The sequence below is a fragment of the Lissotriton vulgaris genome, chromosome 1_1 (assembly GCF_964263255.1).
Source record: "Lissotriton vulgaris chromosome 1_1, aLisVul1.2, whole genome shotgun sequence".
NCBI classification, from domain to species: domain Eukaryota; kingdom Metazoa; phylum Chordata; class Amphibia; order Caudata; family Salamandridae; genus Lissotriton; species Lissotriton vulgaris.
Genome location: NC_141685.1, coordinates 756160993 through 756175679, shown reverse-complemented (window position 1 = coordinate 756175679; position 14687 = coordinate 756160993). Strand labels below are relative to the sequence as shown.

At 42.8% G+C, this 14687-nt stretch overlaps 1 protein-coding gene across 3 annotated transcripts in view; it reads right to left on the bottom strand.

Annotated features, from left to right (window-relative positions):
• NPL (N-acetylneuraminate pyruvate lyase) overlaps nucleotides 1–14687 on the bottom strand; it is a 150659-nt gene that overhangs the window by 103462 nt on the left and 32510 nt on the right. Inside the window, exon 1 of one of the 3 annotated variants that reach the window (XM_086955636.1) lies at nucleotides 6377–6492. The exons of the other annotated variants lie outside the window; for them this stretch is intronic. The gene's annotated coding sequence lies outside the window, so the exon portion shown is untranslated. Of the gene's footprint in view, nucleotides 1–6376; nucleotides 6493–14687 lie in introns of those variants that run through there. 3 annotated transcript variants of the gene reach the window in all.

The following is a 14687-nucleotide window of genomic DNA, read 5'->3' as shown; positions in this document are numbered from 1 at the left end:
AACCTTTAGGCGCTCCTGTTCCTACCCGTCCTGAAGAAGACCCCAGCCTGAGGTTCCAATCAACCCACCATTCAGGGGTCGAAACGTAGACTTGATTTCATCCGATCTTCTTAACATAGGAAGCAACCCATTGAGTAACACGTACCCTATGTTAAAGAAATGAATGGAACTAATGAACTAAATTAGTCTGTAAAGGTTGCATTTCTAACCACTGTGATTGTTTTAAGATCACAACACCCTTTACCCAGTCCTCACCTCTACCCATTCACCCCCAACCTACCTAACTGTCTCCTTTTCCATGTCACTTTGAGCGCACTATGTAAATATTCATTATATACATTGTATGTTTAACAATTGTCCTCATGTAACGTTGCTATAGAAGAAAATATTTGGGACTTACGTCCTCCAGTCCTCTTCTGATCCAATGAAGTAATTGGTCCTTCTTTAGCTTTTATGTTTTCTAATGCTTTCGTGTTATTCATAACGCTACGACAATGTTGAAATAAATTTGTTTTGTGTATTACACCTCGGGACTTCATGCTAAATAATTCTGTTTTGAAAAAAAGTAATTTATGATTAATTCCTGACCGAGAATTCATAGAACCTGACCACTTTATACGTACTTATGTTCACTGACCCAGGTCAGAGAGTTCTTAGGGTATACCCCATTGTTAACTCACTAGCATTTTAAAAAGGGCAGCCCGTCCCAGGAGAGTACGGGGAAGAGATGCCAGTGCTTAGCGTCAGAGCGGAGGCGGGAGCAGGTTAGACTCCTGGAACAAGACCGGGTCTGCGGTGATAAAAATGCGGAGGTATTTAAAAGCATGTGAAGCCACTGGTATGTTATAGCCCCTTGGGTTACGCGGTGGGTCACCCCAAAGGACGTACAACAGCGACTTGGACCAATTGATCGTGCATCCAGAATGGGCTCCTAACACCCTGAAAATATTTAGGGCTTGTTTGAGAGATTGCGCAGGTGAGGCTAGGTAAAGAAGGATGTCGTCCGCGAATAGGGAAATACGGTCTTCATGGTCATCGGTCCATTTCAGTCCTCTAATCATCGGATCTCCCCTGATCCCAACCACCAAATTTTTAGAGAACTAAAAAGAAGGGGCGACGGGGGGCATCCCAGCCTAGTACCCAGTTACAGTGGAAACGCTTTCAATACATTGTTATTGACCACCACCTGCGCAGTCGGCAGAGTCTAACCCATTTGATGAATTTGGGGCGAAACCCAATCCGGGCCAAGACTGCCAAAAGGAACGCCCATTCAATAATGTCAAAAGCCATTGTTGCCTCAAGTGACAGCAAAATGGCATCTTCCTTTATGGTGTCTATTCGTCCCAAAACCCATTCAAACAGCGTAGATTTAAGGCCGTGTTGTGGCCTGGCATGAACCTGGACTGGTCCAGATGCACCACTCCGGACAGATACGGAAGAAGCCTGTTGGCCAATACTTTGGCCAGGATTTTAGCCTCTGCCGTGAGGAGAGAAATCAGACAATAAGATTTGCAGTCCGTCGCAGGTTTGCCTGGTTTGTAGATTACCACAATGGAAGCCATCCTGACTTCAGAGGGCAATACCCCAGTGTCAAAACTCTCCATATACATGCTTAACAGGTGGGGGGGGGGAGGTGGGAGGGGGGGGAAGAGCTTGAATGCCATTGGCTTGAAAAGTTCGATCGGGAGCCCATTGGGTCCATGGCTTTACCTGAGGGTTGGTCTTGAATGGCCTTCTGGATTTCCGTCACCATAACATCGCCCTCGAGGGAGTCCCTGTCTTGTGTAGACAGACAAGCAACCTTAATGGTCAACAAGAGTTCCGAAGCCATGGCGGACTGCAAGTTCTCGCCCGGTGTATACACCGAGGAGAAATATGCTGCAAATGCGTTAGTGATGTCTTGGGGGTCGGTAAGGAGATCGCCATCTGTACCTTGAATCGAATGTATCCACCGAGACGCAAGTTCTTTCCTTTCCAACCAAGCCAACATCCTGCCCGTACGCTCGCTATGTTCGTAAATTTTATGTTGAGTAGCAGTATATCGGGCTGTGGCAGCTTCATTTAGAAGCAGACGGTAGTCCAGTCTCATCATGTCCAGCGAGAACTGAGCCTCTGCGTCGGGCGTCGATGCCAGGGCCTTTTCTCTTGCGAGGATATCCTTCTCTAGTTCAACCACGCGTTTGAGGAGTTCCCTCCTGTGCCCAACCATGAGTGACAGAGCCCTACCCTTTATGGCTGCACCATATGCTCCAAGATCAAAGACGACGACCAAACCTATCCTACATTTACATTAAAGTATTAGTCAGAGTCCTTAAGTAAAGCCTCCTTGATATGAGGCAACTTAAGTGCCCATGGGTTTATTGTGAGGGTGGAGAGACTTCGCGAATGCCCCATGGTTAGTGTCGTCAGGAATCAGGGAGTGATCTGAAATTCCACAGGCTAAACACTCGGAGGCCACGAAGAACTGGACATCCTGAGCAAGCGTGAATATATGGTTGATGCGGGACTGGCTATTATGGGCACCTGAATAATAAGTAAATTGTGTGGTTGTAGGGTTGCCAGCGCCACACTTCTACCAGACCCAGTGCGGACGCAAACCTGGACAATCAAGATCCCCCCTGGGAGGAAAGCGATTCATAGAGCCATCCATTGCGAGATTAAAGTCGCTGCCCAATACCAGCACTCCTGTTGGAATTTTGAGTATAGTTTGAGTATGAAGGTGGCTGAGTGGCTTTGAATGAAAGTTGTGCGATGGGATCGGATTTATTAATGTACTAATATTTTTGTATTGCAAGTATATATAACATAAAAATTAAAAATAAAATAATGAATCAAATAATGAACACACCCTCTTAAATATCTTTAAATGTGTGTTAATGGTCCAGCCAGAGTGTCTGACTTAATATATGACATATTGCATAAGTTTAAGTGAAATAGGTAGAGCTCATCCTTAGTAAATATTGGTCCTTTTTCCCCTGGTCCTCTACCTACATCTGTCTTCAGGTGTCCCTATTTTGTGATAGTGGAAGTTTGAGCAGGAGCACCCAGATATCACAGTACTGGTCGCTGAAGGCCTAGTGGGGCATTTACGGACACAATATTGATTACCCGACCCTCCCAAGTACCAGAATGCGCAAGACATCTGCCCTGGGCGTCTTCCCAAGTCTTATTCACCATACATGGACATCCCCTGCGCAGAAGCACCCCATACCCTCTCAAACCCGCGGTGAACCCCGACTGTCCGACCAAGCGGTAACCCCATCTGTTCAGTGCACTGCATGAATTCCCAATCAGGTGCGTCTCCTGAAGCAGTACTAGGTCTGGTGTCTGACATTTAATGTACTGAAGGACTACTCCTATGCTTGATCCGGTCCCCCAAGCCGTTAACATTCCATGTTAGTATTTTTAGCACTAGATTAGTCCCCATGAGTGTATTGGAACTGGGTTAATGCAGTGTAGTGTAGAGATCTATATGTGCTAAGAACTAATCCTGAAGCTTGTGATCTCCGGATCCTGTGTATACAGCGAAGTATAGAAGAGTCTTTACTGTTACCCCGTTTCCCTGTCACTAAATTTAAAGTGACCACTTCTGGCTCTCAATCACAGAATCCGGGATCTGTGTGGTTTTACATTCAATGGTCGAGTGCTTTATTTCCAGATTTGTATGTCCTCCGATGAAAGCGCCAGTAAAGTTTTCTCTGATCTGTTCACCAGCAACGTGTTCAGTTGTCCTCTTATTTACCTTGAACAGGTGTGCTCTCATTCCCGATTGCTTATGTCTTTCTTCTGTGGTTTTTAAGACAGTCTCTAGATTGTTTTGGAACAGTATTCAGTTCCTTGCATCCACCAGATCAACAGCTATAACCCCCTCTTTAATCACTGCTTTCAGCAGTTCTCCCACAGATTTCCTAGAAAGGTCAACTGCATTGTTCGCGTCTAGGTATTCCCTAATTATATGGACAATTGTTCTCCTACCTACATGACGTAAAGTGTGTCTACCAGATTTCCACCTCCTATTTCTTGGAGTTACATCAATACCTTAAAGTGTACAAATCAAGGGGGTGTAATCTGACAGGAACATTACTCCTATATTTGAGTCGCTTAACAGTGGCCTCAGCTCTCCTCGGATCACAAACGTTTCTATCCTAAAGTATGTATGATGGACATGGAGGTAATATGTGTAATCATTCTCCTCAAGATGAAGTGCCCTCCAGAGTTCTATCAGGGCCAAACCTTACATATGTTCAAGTGCTTCTCGAGACATGTGGCTAGTCTGTACCGCTCCCCTGACTGCTCTTTTTTTGTATGTAGCACCTGTTTGATGTCACTTCCCATTATTATTTTTCCTTAGCAAAGCAAGAGTCTCAAACCTCACTGATTTGGGGCATACAGAGTGGCCAGAATGTAGAATTGCTGTCACAACTTCCCTGTTTGCGTTTTTCAAGGATTACTGCTGTAACCGAATTTCTCATTTACACTGACACCACTCTGGTTTTGTCAGGATGTAGAAGGATCTAGGTGTTATCTTTTGTGTTAACCCTGTGTACCCCCTTGTTCAAGAAGTGTTCCCTGTAGTATGACAACTCTACCTTTATCTCGTAACTTGTGGTAGACCCTCAAACTCTTGTAGGCAATTTTAGGCCTGTAACATCGTACTTTAAACCCGGTTTGCTTTTAATTCTTAGGGTTCATGTTCTTTGGCACCTTTCTGGATTTGTAGGACATCTCTCTGCAGGTTATAACAGTTCCTCCCCCTCCTGCCTTTCCCAACAACCCTCAAACCCCCAACAAGGCTCACAGGACCATGTTAATTAATCAAGTCATGTAAATGGAAACTTTTATTAGTTATCACTTGGTTACCCAGGCTATGATGCTACGCAGTTGTAGGAACTCGCCTAGCTTGTCAGTAAATTCTCTGAAAATGCTGAGTGAGTTCTCTTGTCCTTGGTGTGTAGGGCATCAGTTTGTAGCCTCTCCTATGTCATGTGCAATCATCAACTCAAGTGAGACTTGGATCTTGTTTTTCTCTGTATTTCTTGCTTTGGATTGGTCTCTTAAAGAGCTTCCTCTTGCAATCCTGTTTCTGTGTGCCTTCTCTTTTTACTAATTATCATTTATTTACCGGTGCAGATCTTTGACATTTCTAGGTTTCCATGCAGTCCTACCTTCAGGGCTCAACAGCCCTCCTGAATATTAATTATATAGTTCTACATGCTTTCAAACACTGAAAATGTATGCTACATGAGTTAGTCTATAGGAAACCGCGATCTCGTTTAGCCAGTTTGTCGGCTACTAGTCAAAGCCATTCTGTTTATTAGCATTGTTGGTGCTAAGCCCTGCAGATTAAGTAGGGAGTTTCTTCTTGCTTTGCAAATCGACGTTTCCTGTTTTTGAAAAGATGTCAATTTGGGCAAAATGTCTCATGGTCAAGCAGATGCGCTTTTGAGGCTTTGGGCCCACTCTGTGTCCTTTCTGTGCCTATTGATTCTCCTTAAAGATTATACTTCTTGCGAACATTGAGTGTACATAGCCCATGAAACTTGTTCCTTCTGCGACAGTTCTAATCCTTAAATTGTCTCTCCTAGCGCGGTTTAAAAAATGCTCACATTTCTCTAAAAATACATTGCTGGTTTCCATCGCTACCATTTTGTCGCTGCCTGTTTGCCCTGTTGACTCAGTTTCCTATTGTCATGTGCTCCTCACTCAGTTTGATGGCATTTGTTGACTCAGTAATTGTTTTGCAGACCATTTGTAATTTTTGTTTACAGTCTTCTTCCCGTATGCTCTTAAGCTCTGTAGCATGGCTCTAAAGCAATCTTTTGTTATCATGGCTTCCTCTATTGCTAGCTATGTCCCCGATTGAGTGACTGCCATCAGAAAGAATGTAGTCTTCAGTAACCCTGGATTCTAGTATGTCATCTAATAGGGCCCCTTGTGATTAGCATGGCACCATGGTCTTGCATGTTGGGACCAGATTTCCGACTTCACGTGGAGCAGGCCACGGACTGCACCACTCTCCTCCCAACAGCGAATCTGTATCCATCTCCTCACAATCCAAGCTATGTCAACTCACTTCCCCAGCCCGCTGGTTGTGGCTGGGCCAGAGGAAAGTGCTCCCAGGCCAAAAAACCTGGAAATCAGATAGTGTCAGGATACACAACACCTTCTCTGGGACCCCTAAATCCTGCCAATCCCCCAGGTTCCCTCCCGTCTGTCTGGGCTACATAAAACTGAATGCGGCCGGACCTGGAGTAGCCCTACCTCAAAAGATCGGCACTGTTCTCCAAGAGGATCCCTTTGGTCAATGCGAGTCATCTGCTCCTTTTCGTTTTTCACACACCTCAACCCATCTCTTCTGGGGTCTCTGGTTACTAACCTTGGTTCGTGCAGTGGGCCAACTCAGGCTCCAGGGTCTTAAGTTAGGTGAGCCTCTCCTTGATCTCGGCTTCCTTTCAGCCAGATTTAGATTTGCAGGAATTCACCAGTTTATGTCTGACTGCATAAAAAAAAAAAAATGAGACAAGCATCGACATAGCCAATAGGTCTCGCCTTTGTGACCAAATAAGTATTTATCCATCCAGCACATTATCCTGGTTGTTACAACATCTACTGTTACTTCACGTGCCACTGATGAACAGCCACATACACCCAAGAATGGGCTTCTAAGTGATTTAATAAAGTCTCTTCAAAATTAAAATAAGTACATTTCTCTGGCAAAGAAGCGTTGCCACTAATAGGCACATTATAGTACTGCATTGAGAAGTACTTATATAAAGTGTTTTTTGGTACAACTAATAGCCTGAACTTATATATCTGGAAGTGCTTTTATACGCGATAAGGACGAAAAAAGTAGTTTTAATGAAATACGATATAATTGAGGCACGTTAAAGCAGGACATATTAAATACGCAACTAAAAACTAAAGTCAAACTGCAATTTACGAAAGAAAAAAACAGCAGCGCTTACAAGCCAGCACACACGTCTGGAGTACCACAGGGAGCATAGGTTTTCTTTTGGCGCACCTCACAAACGTCCTTCCACCTGTGGGTTACTATTACACAAATCGAATCCATCTTTGCTCCACACTGGAGCTCCACAGCTTACACAAGAAAACGAACTAGATCCAACAACATTACATTAGCAAACACAGCTGCACTGATTAAGCATACGACACTTCCTGTCTGGCAAAAGAGAGACCTGCAGACACCATCTGCTGTAGAAAATCCACAAAGAAAAGGAACAAGTAGCCCTGGTGGCGGACTTAAGTTCTGACTGCATGCGGACTCGTTGTTGAGGCTCTGAACGCATATAATCTTTAAAAATGACCCAGCTAACATGCATATATCAGCAGCCAATGAATCTCAAATTGAGTTATTGAAATACAGTATTGTCAAGGGACAGACTCCCCAGAAAAGCGGTTGGTTACACTCTCAGCCAGGCAACCAATGAAATACGCTCCTCAACATGTAAAGTTCATGGATGTAGTCATATCACAAACTTTAAAGAAGGAAACGTGAAACCTTAATCTATGCAGCGCCCATAGAGATATGTGGATCCTAGACATGGGGAGATCCACGATTAACTTGTTTTCAGTTTTTATTGGGATATCGAACAATTACTCTTAGGAGTTGTGTTAAACAAGATTCTCTTGTTTTATGTAAAGAGGTGCAAGGAAGGAGCTTAAAGTCAATATTCGCTTGCCCACCTTCTGCATTCGATATCTAAAGCAGCAAATACTAAATCAAGTGAGCAGAGATTGGCAGAGTCAGGGCTCCGAGCAGTGGAACAGACTGCGGCCCAACTGTCACTCACAGAAGAGCGCCCTCGTCACGCCTGCCCTCCGTGAAAGCTTAAGGCGCTATTTTCGATGCAAGAGCATCATGGGAGCGCCCTTTGCTGATGCATGCATAGAGGTGATTTACTCTGCATTGTTACACATCACACAACCGAAAAGACAGATATATGGGCTGAACTAAATTAAAATCATAACTGATACATTTTGTCTAGAAAAAATATTTGATACCTTATAAAACGTTGGTCAATAAATTTGAATTATGGTGAAAGATCTTATTAACGATCAAAGCAGGTGGGAAGGTGGATTAGCGGACACATGGTGGCACGCTTACTTCAGAAACTCAGGTCTTATTACTGGCCAAAGCAACACTCTAGCAATCCTGGTCTTCGCGACTGTAATTTTTATTATCTGCCGGAACACAAATTCACTTTATAATCCACACTCCAAGCTAGGTGTGGCCTGTAATTATAAGGCACCTGCACTGAACCAATCACATCCTCCGGCCAGCGTAAGGTTGTATCAAAAGCCAGTGACAGCTGATGAAAACCAACCCCATCTCTGGCAGTCCACCATCGGCAATCAATGCCAAGTGGGTCCCCAACAGACTCGAACCAATAAATCCCAGTTAATTTCCCCAGGGAAAAGCTGGCGGTGCCTGGGATTCACGGAGCCCACAGCCCACCAGCCCTTCCCCGTGCTTGCTGAACTGCTTCAACTTCAGCGCTAGGCGGTTGGTGTGTTGTGTCAACCATTTGGCAGTGCTAAAAACAAAAGACTTCAGCTGCCCGGGGTCGGAGGCACAAACAAAGGCCCACCAGCACAGATAGTCTCCCTATAATGTGGAAATGGAGATATGCGCAGTGTTTCTAAAATACAAAATAAACTAAAAATGCATGGTGTATTTTACAGACCAGTAAAAAAAGTTTTGCTACGTGAATTTAGAGTATGGGTTGGCTTGCATCTCATACAAATACACAATGTATGCATGTGTTGTTTATATACCCCTCGTCTTAGGGATGTGTGTGCCTTGCAATGGCCAACCAAAATGATCCCTGTGCCAACCAGAATTCCGCGACTAAGCTGCGTTGCCCAGATGGGAGGAGGGGCCATTGCACGCAGTTTGAGGAGGAAGCGTGCGATGGTCAAGCAAAACCATCAATTCGCCTGGCCTGAACCAACACCCAAAGGAGGGACAATTCAAAGCAATGGACCAATAGAAAGCCAGCATTTCTAAATGGAACAACAAAGAACCAATGGCATTACATGGGCGTGCTTACAGCCCACAGACTAAATACATTTCTCACATACAGAGCAAGACCTAAAAATTATACAGATGTGTGGGTTTCATTTGCTCGGAACTAAAAAAAAAAAACCATAAAAAGGCATATCTTGGGAAGCTCCATTAGCTGTTGCGTGTTCGCCGTCATTGGCGGCAAAGCCATGTGACCTTGCTGTGATAAGATGCAGGGGCTGTGATAAGATGTAGGGGCTGTAGATAAATTATTAGGACTTGGAGAAAATGCTGGGGCTTTGGAGAGAAATGACAGTAAAGGAATGCAGGATATTTGGAGAGAGGTGGAAGTGAAGTGTTGCAAAGGATGTGGCAGTTAAGAGATATAAAATCTGTGAATTGATGAGGCAATGAATATAAACAGTAAGTGTAGGATGAGTAAGAAGAGAAGTGATAAATCAGAATGATGGTGAAGTGAAAAGATTCAGGAACAGAGATGGCTGTATACAAAAAATAAACAACAGCACAATACTTGTTGTGAGGTTTTGTATAACGAGGATTTTACATTTTGTAATGTACTCATGTTTGACTTCAAACATTCATGTTCTTCCTACAATGTGACTTCCACCCCAGCCAAAAAACGTCATCACTTCCATTACAAGATTGCCAGTGGACCCTATCTCAAAAAAGTCACAATGGTCCAATCCGGAGTCTTCTTTTTACATGCCCCCGTGATTTACTGACAATTCACAGGGATAAAGACTAAAACCATCACAACGCATTATGTTGTGAAATAAAAGCTCAGTACTGGAGCAATGCACTGCATTCTTAAGAGGCATGGAGCCATCTTTTCACCTTAATAATGAAGGGGGTGCTTGTGTTGCTGGAGTCATTCAAATGTATTTAAATGTTAGGCTAGTACAAGCCTACATTTTCCGATTTGTGACACCTTGGTATTCAGAAGCATAGTTTTTGCTCAGATCTAGAAAAAGAAAAGAAAAAACAAGCATCGGCAAAGCCAATAGGTCTCGCGTATGCGAAACCTATTGGCTTGGTCTATGTTTTAACTAGGTTATACAGCATCATGGCTAAAAGTAAGGGGAAAAACACTGCCGCGGTCAACACTGGCCACATCGTATACTTTTTTCCTTTACGTTCAGCCATGCTGCACAGCAGCACCACTGTTGTTCAACATGGCTAAACAAAGCATTAAGAAAGCCAGTCGCTCTTGCTGAGGCGGGCCCTATTGACTTTGCCAAGGCTGGTTGAGTTGTGGCGACCTGGATTGAATAGGAGTCAGCAGCATCCTTGCTGACGGAATCTAATTTTTATAAACTTAAACCTGCTGTTTTGTAACATTGAAAGGGTAGCTTAATCAACACTAGCACTCTTGTCCTTTTCCAGTGCTCGCAGCAGTCCAGGGATACTGCTTCAAGTTCAAGGAAACAACTGAGGCCACATACTGCAGCCAACATTTACCTGGAATGACCACACACTGATGCTTTACTGCGCCCAGAGGGAAGTTTGAATTTTTGGATTATGGCTTCGTGCCGAGTGTTCCCATAAATCACAAAAAAGTGCCTACACCCGACATGTTTAACCAAAATTATTTATATGGAAGGGTATGGTATTGCTTGCTCCTTCAGGAGCAAGCAATATCATGAAGAGTTTTTGAATCAGTCAAGGCTGATTTATAGAAGTTATTTCCATCTTGCTTCCATCTTCCATATTGCTCCTTCAGGAGCAAGCAATATCATTAAGAGTTTTTGAATCAGTCAAGGCTGATTTATAAGTTATTTCCATCTTTTGGCTTTGCTCCTTTGTTTTGACTTTTACCTTTGATTGTGATTGAGTCGATTTAATGAAATTATAAATCTTTCATGTGTATTTGTAAAAAGTTTTGTTTTTGGAATGTATGAAATTTGTAAATATGTGTTTGTAAATAGTCATGTATTGTAATGTAAATATAATAAATGTATTTTCCTTTTTGGTGAAATTTTGAAAAAGGTATAGAAAATGTTGATAAAGTAAATAGGTATAAATAAAAATACCAGGTCAAACTCATACACTGCGCTTGTCCCTTCCATATAAATAATTTTGGTTAAACATGTCGGGTGTAGGCACTTTTTTGTGATTTATGGTTTAATAGGGTCCAGCCTACCCCGTAACCCACTAGGACCTAACTCCTTAGTCTTATAAAAAAGACTGTTCCCATGAGGCAGAGGGTCAAGACTGATTTGCATATAGCTATGTTCCCTAATGACAGAGAGAGATATGCATTTGACACATTTTGATCATACTATGATGGGGGACTTGCTTAATGAATTATTATTCATGTTTGATTTAGGGTTTGCAAATGAAACTGCCCTAGAACCCACACCCTTTGCACCGACCTTTGTTGGTAGAGGCTTAGCAACAACCATCGATTTTATCATCGCCTCCAGTAATCTTAATCACAGAATGTTGGGGGTTACGAACATCCAATTACCCATAAGTGACCACCTCCCACAATGTCTTAAAGTAGTAGACTTGTTCCCAGACCCATCGACGGCCGCGCCTCTAGTCGAGACAGCGGTTGATGTTGTCCTTGGGAGACAAAATGGGTACACCCTTAATTGGAGCAAAGTAATCCCCACAACCTTTTTTAAGGAACTCTGGGAGGTGTGCTCAAATAGTTTTAGGATTTGCCTAAGTGACAACTCCACTAATGATCAAATTATTGAGCATTTTGGAATAATAGCTATAAACATAAAAAGCAGCCTAAGGGTGGAGGCAAAACGTAGAGGTAAGGGACCCAAGAGTTGGTTTAATAACGCATGCGCTAGGGCATTGAAAAATCTAAAACAGGCAGTACACAGATGCCCTAGGGTTAAATATGAAATAAGAGAGTGCAGATACACATATACTCAGGCCCTGAAAGTAAGGAAAACCGCGTTAAATAAGGAGGCACTAGATTCCCTTTGTGAGGCCTCGCAATCTAAAGATTCCGCTGCATTTTGGAAAGTAATTAATACTCCTTTCCCATATGAAACTCATACGGCGCGAATCGAGATTGCAATAGACGAGGACAAATGGGTAGATCATTTTTCAAATTTTTATAAGGCACAGGAAGACATCCATGGTGGGGGTTCTAACTCTAGCTTGGATGCACAACAGAGTTACAACTTGGTTGTAACACTTGATGAAGTACTTCTAGCCTTGAGATCTACCAAAGGCGGTAAGGCTGCCGGACCTGATGGGATTCCGGCAGACCTATTTAAAGCTAACACTGAAATCTGGGGGCCTATGTTGGTACAACTTTTTAATGCAGCTCTCTCAATGTGTCTGAAAGAATCCTGGTTCACCTCAGTCATTGTCCCGGTTTACAAGAAGGGGGATAGGAACAGTTGTGCCTGTTATAGACCAATCTCCCTTCTTGACTCATCAGTAAAAATCTTAGGACGTGTTGTGCTGGCAAGACTCCAAAGCTGGGCAGAGGAAAACGACATTATTAGTGATTTGCAATTTGGTTTTCAAAAAGGGATTGGCACAATTGAGCAAGGGTTAAACCTAATGCTTTTGCAGCATAAATATATAAGGATAAAATCTGAACGCTTATATTTTCATTTTGTCGACCTTTCATCAGCGTTCGACTGTGTATCACACTCTAAATTGTGGGGTATAATGAAAAGTTTGGGAGTGGATAATAACATTATCTGTTTCTTGAGGGAACTCTACAGTGGAGCCACAGCTTCTGTTCGTTACGGCAGGGGAGGAGAATGCTCCAGACAATTTAGTGTAGGTCGCGGAGTGCGGCAAGGTTGCGTATTGGCACCTTTTTTATTTCTTCTTTATATTAATGGGCTCGAGCGTCACCTGCTGCAAGAGTGTAGGGATATGCCCAGGGTGGGGAGGAGGGAAATCCCTGCGCTCATGTATGCGGATGACGCAGTACTCATGGCACGCACTCCTCGCGCTCTGCAAAAACTAGTAGTTAGTTTTGAGAAATTTATGCTAAACCTGGACCTACTAGTAAACTGTAGTAAGACTTTTACAATGAATTGTGGCACAAAACCAGTTAAACTGATGAAGCGTATGTTTTTAAACAATGTGCCACTGGATAACACCTCAACCTTTTCTTATTTGGGCATTTTATTCCATGAGTCAGGTTCCTGGACAAGTGCAATTAAGGCTAGAACTCTTTTATTTATGAAAACGATCATGGCCTTACAGAATTTCGCTAGAAAAATGGGCAGGAAACCGATAAAAGAAATGTTAACCATATATAAAGCTACATGCTAGTCTGTGGCTATGTATGGTTCAGGTTTGTGGGGATATGCAAATGTTGATCAAATCCAGCTGGTAGAGAATACATTTTTGAGGGGAGTTCTAGCAGTTCCACAGTGTGCAGCCACATTCAATTGTCACGCTGAACTTGGCCAACCTTACATAACGGACATTATCAGAATTCAACCTATCCTACTGTGGCATAGGGTATGGACTACTAATGAATGCGTTATGAACCGGGCCCTGATACGTGACACCCTCAGTTTGGACCATGTGGACAGAATGGAATGGCTGGGTCATGTAAAGCATTTTCTAACCGAGATTGGATTACATTCATATTTTTCGGACCCAACCTCAATGGATACCATTTCCAGGAAGACACTAAAAACCATCTGTTTGGACCACCTGGTGGATAAGAGGAAGAGAGTGGAAATTTTGAAACCCTCAGTACACTCATCTTCCTACTCTCTGTGAGACTAACACTGTACAGCCATATTTATCCCTGTCCATGACTAACTATGATCGTTTTCTTTTAACTCGTTTTAGATTTTGTATATTTTTTAGATTAGTGTCTTTTCCATGCATGAACTCATGGAACCACATTTTGCCCACCTGTTTGTGTGATGGTACGTCACAACAATCTGATATTCATATCCTTTTTTTCTGCAAATTTTATAGTGCCATACGTAGGAAAATTATTGTCCCTTTTTTAAAAAACGTGAATTTAACCAGATGTCGCCCAGCTTTTCTAGAAGTACAGAAAATGGACACGATTTTAACTGTTACTGTGATTTTAAATTATTTAAAAAGTGTTTTTAAATTCAGGAAACAAATGCTAATTGAAATTGTTTAGACCTCCTACTGATCTACCTCACTGCACCAATAATCATGAGATGTAATTATTGTAACTATTGTAATCAATGTATTTTGTTTTATGTCTGTTACTTTTATGGTTACTTGTTTTTTAACCGAATAAAGTTTATTGAAAGAAAGATTTATAGCTATGTTTGAACTGGGGTGTCGAAGTGAGCTAAAGTATTATGATGGAGTCAACCCAGATCTGTGACTGTGGGCGAGTGTCTGAAAAGTTTCAGTATTCCGTCCATCATCTCCTTGTGTTTGCTTTGTTCGCCCTAAGTTGGCAGGGTATGCCCAGACGTAGATCCCTTGCTCACTTTGCCACTGGATTCAAGCTAACCTTGCTGATTAGGGCAGCTAGCCCGAAACCGATCCAAGGATGCTTGTTTCTGGTCCAAGGAAGACATGGCTTGGCAGTTCGGGTGGACTGTTCCCATGAGGCACAGAGTCAAGACTGATTTTCATATAGCTGTGTCTGAACTGGGGTGGCCAAGTGAGCTAAACAAAGATGATGGATTCACCCCAGATCTGTGACTGG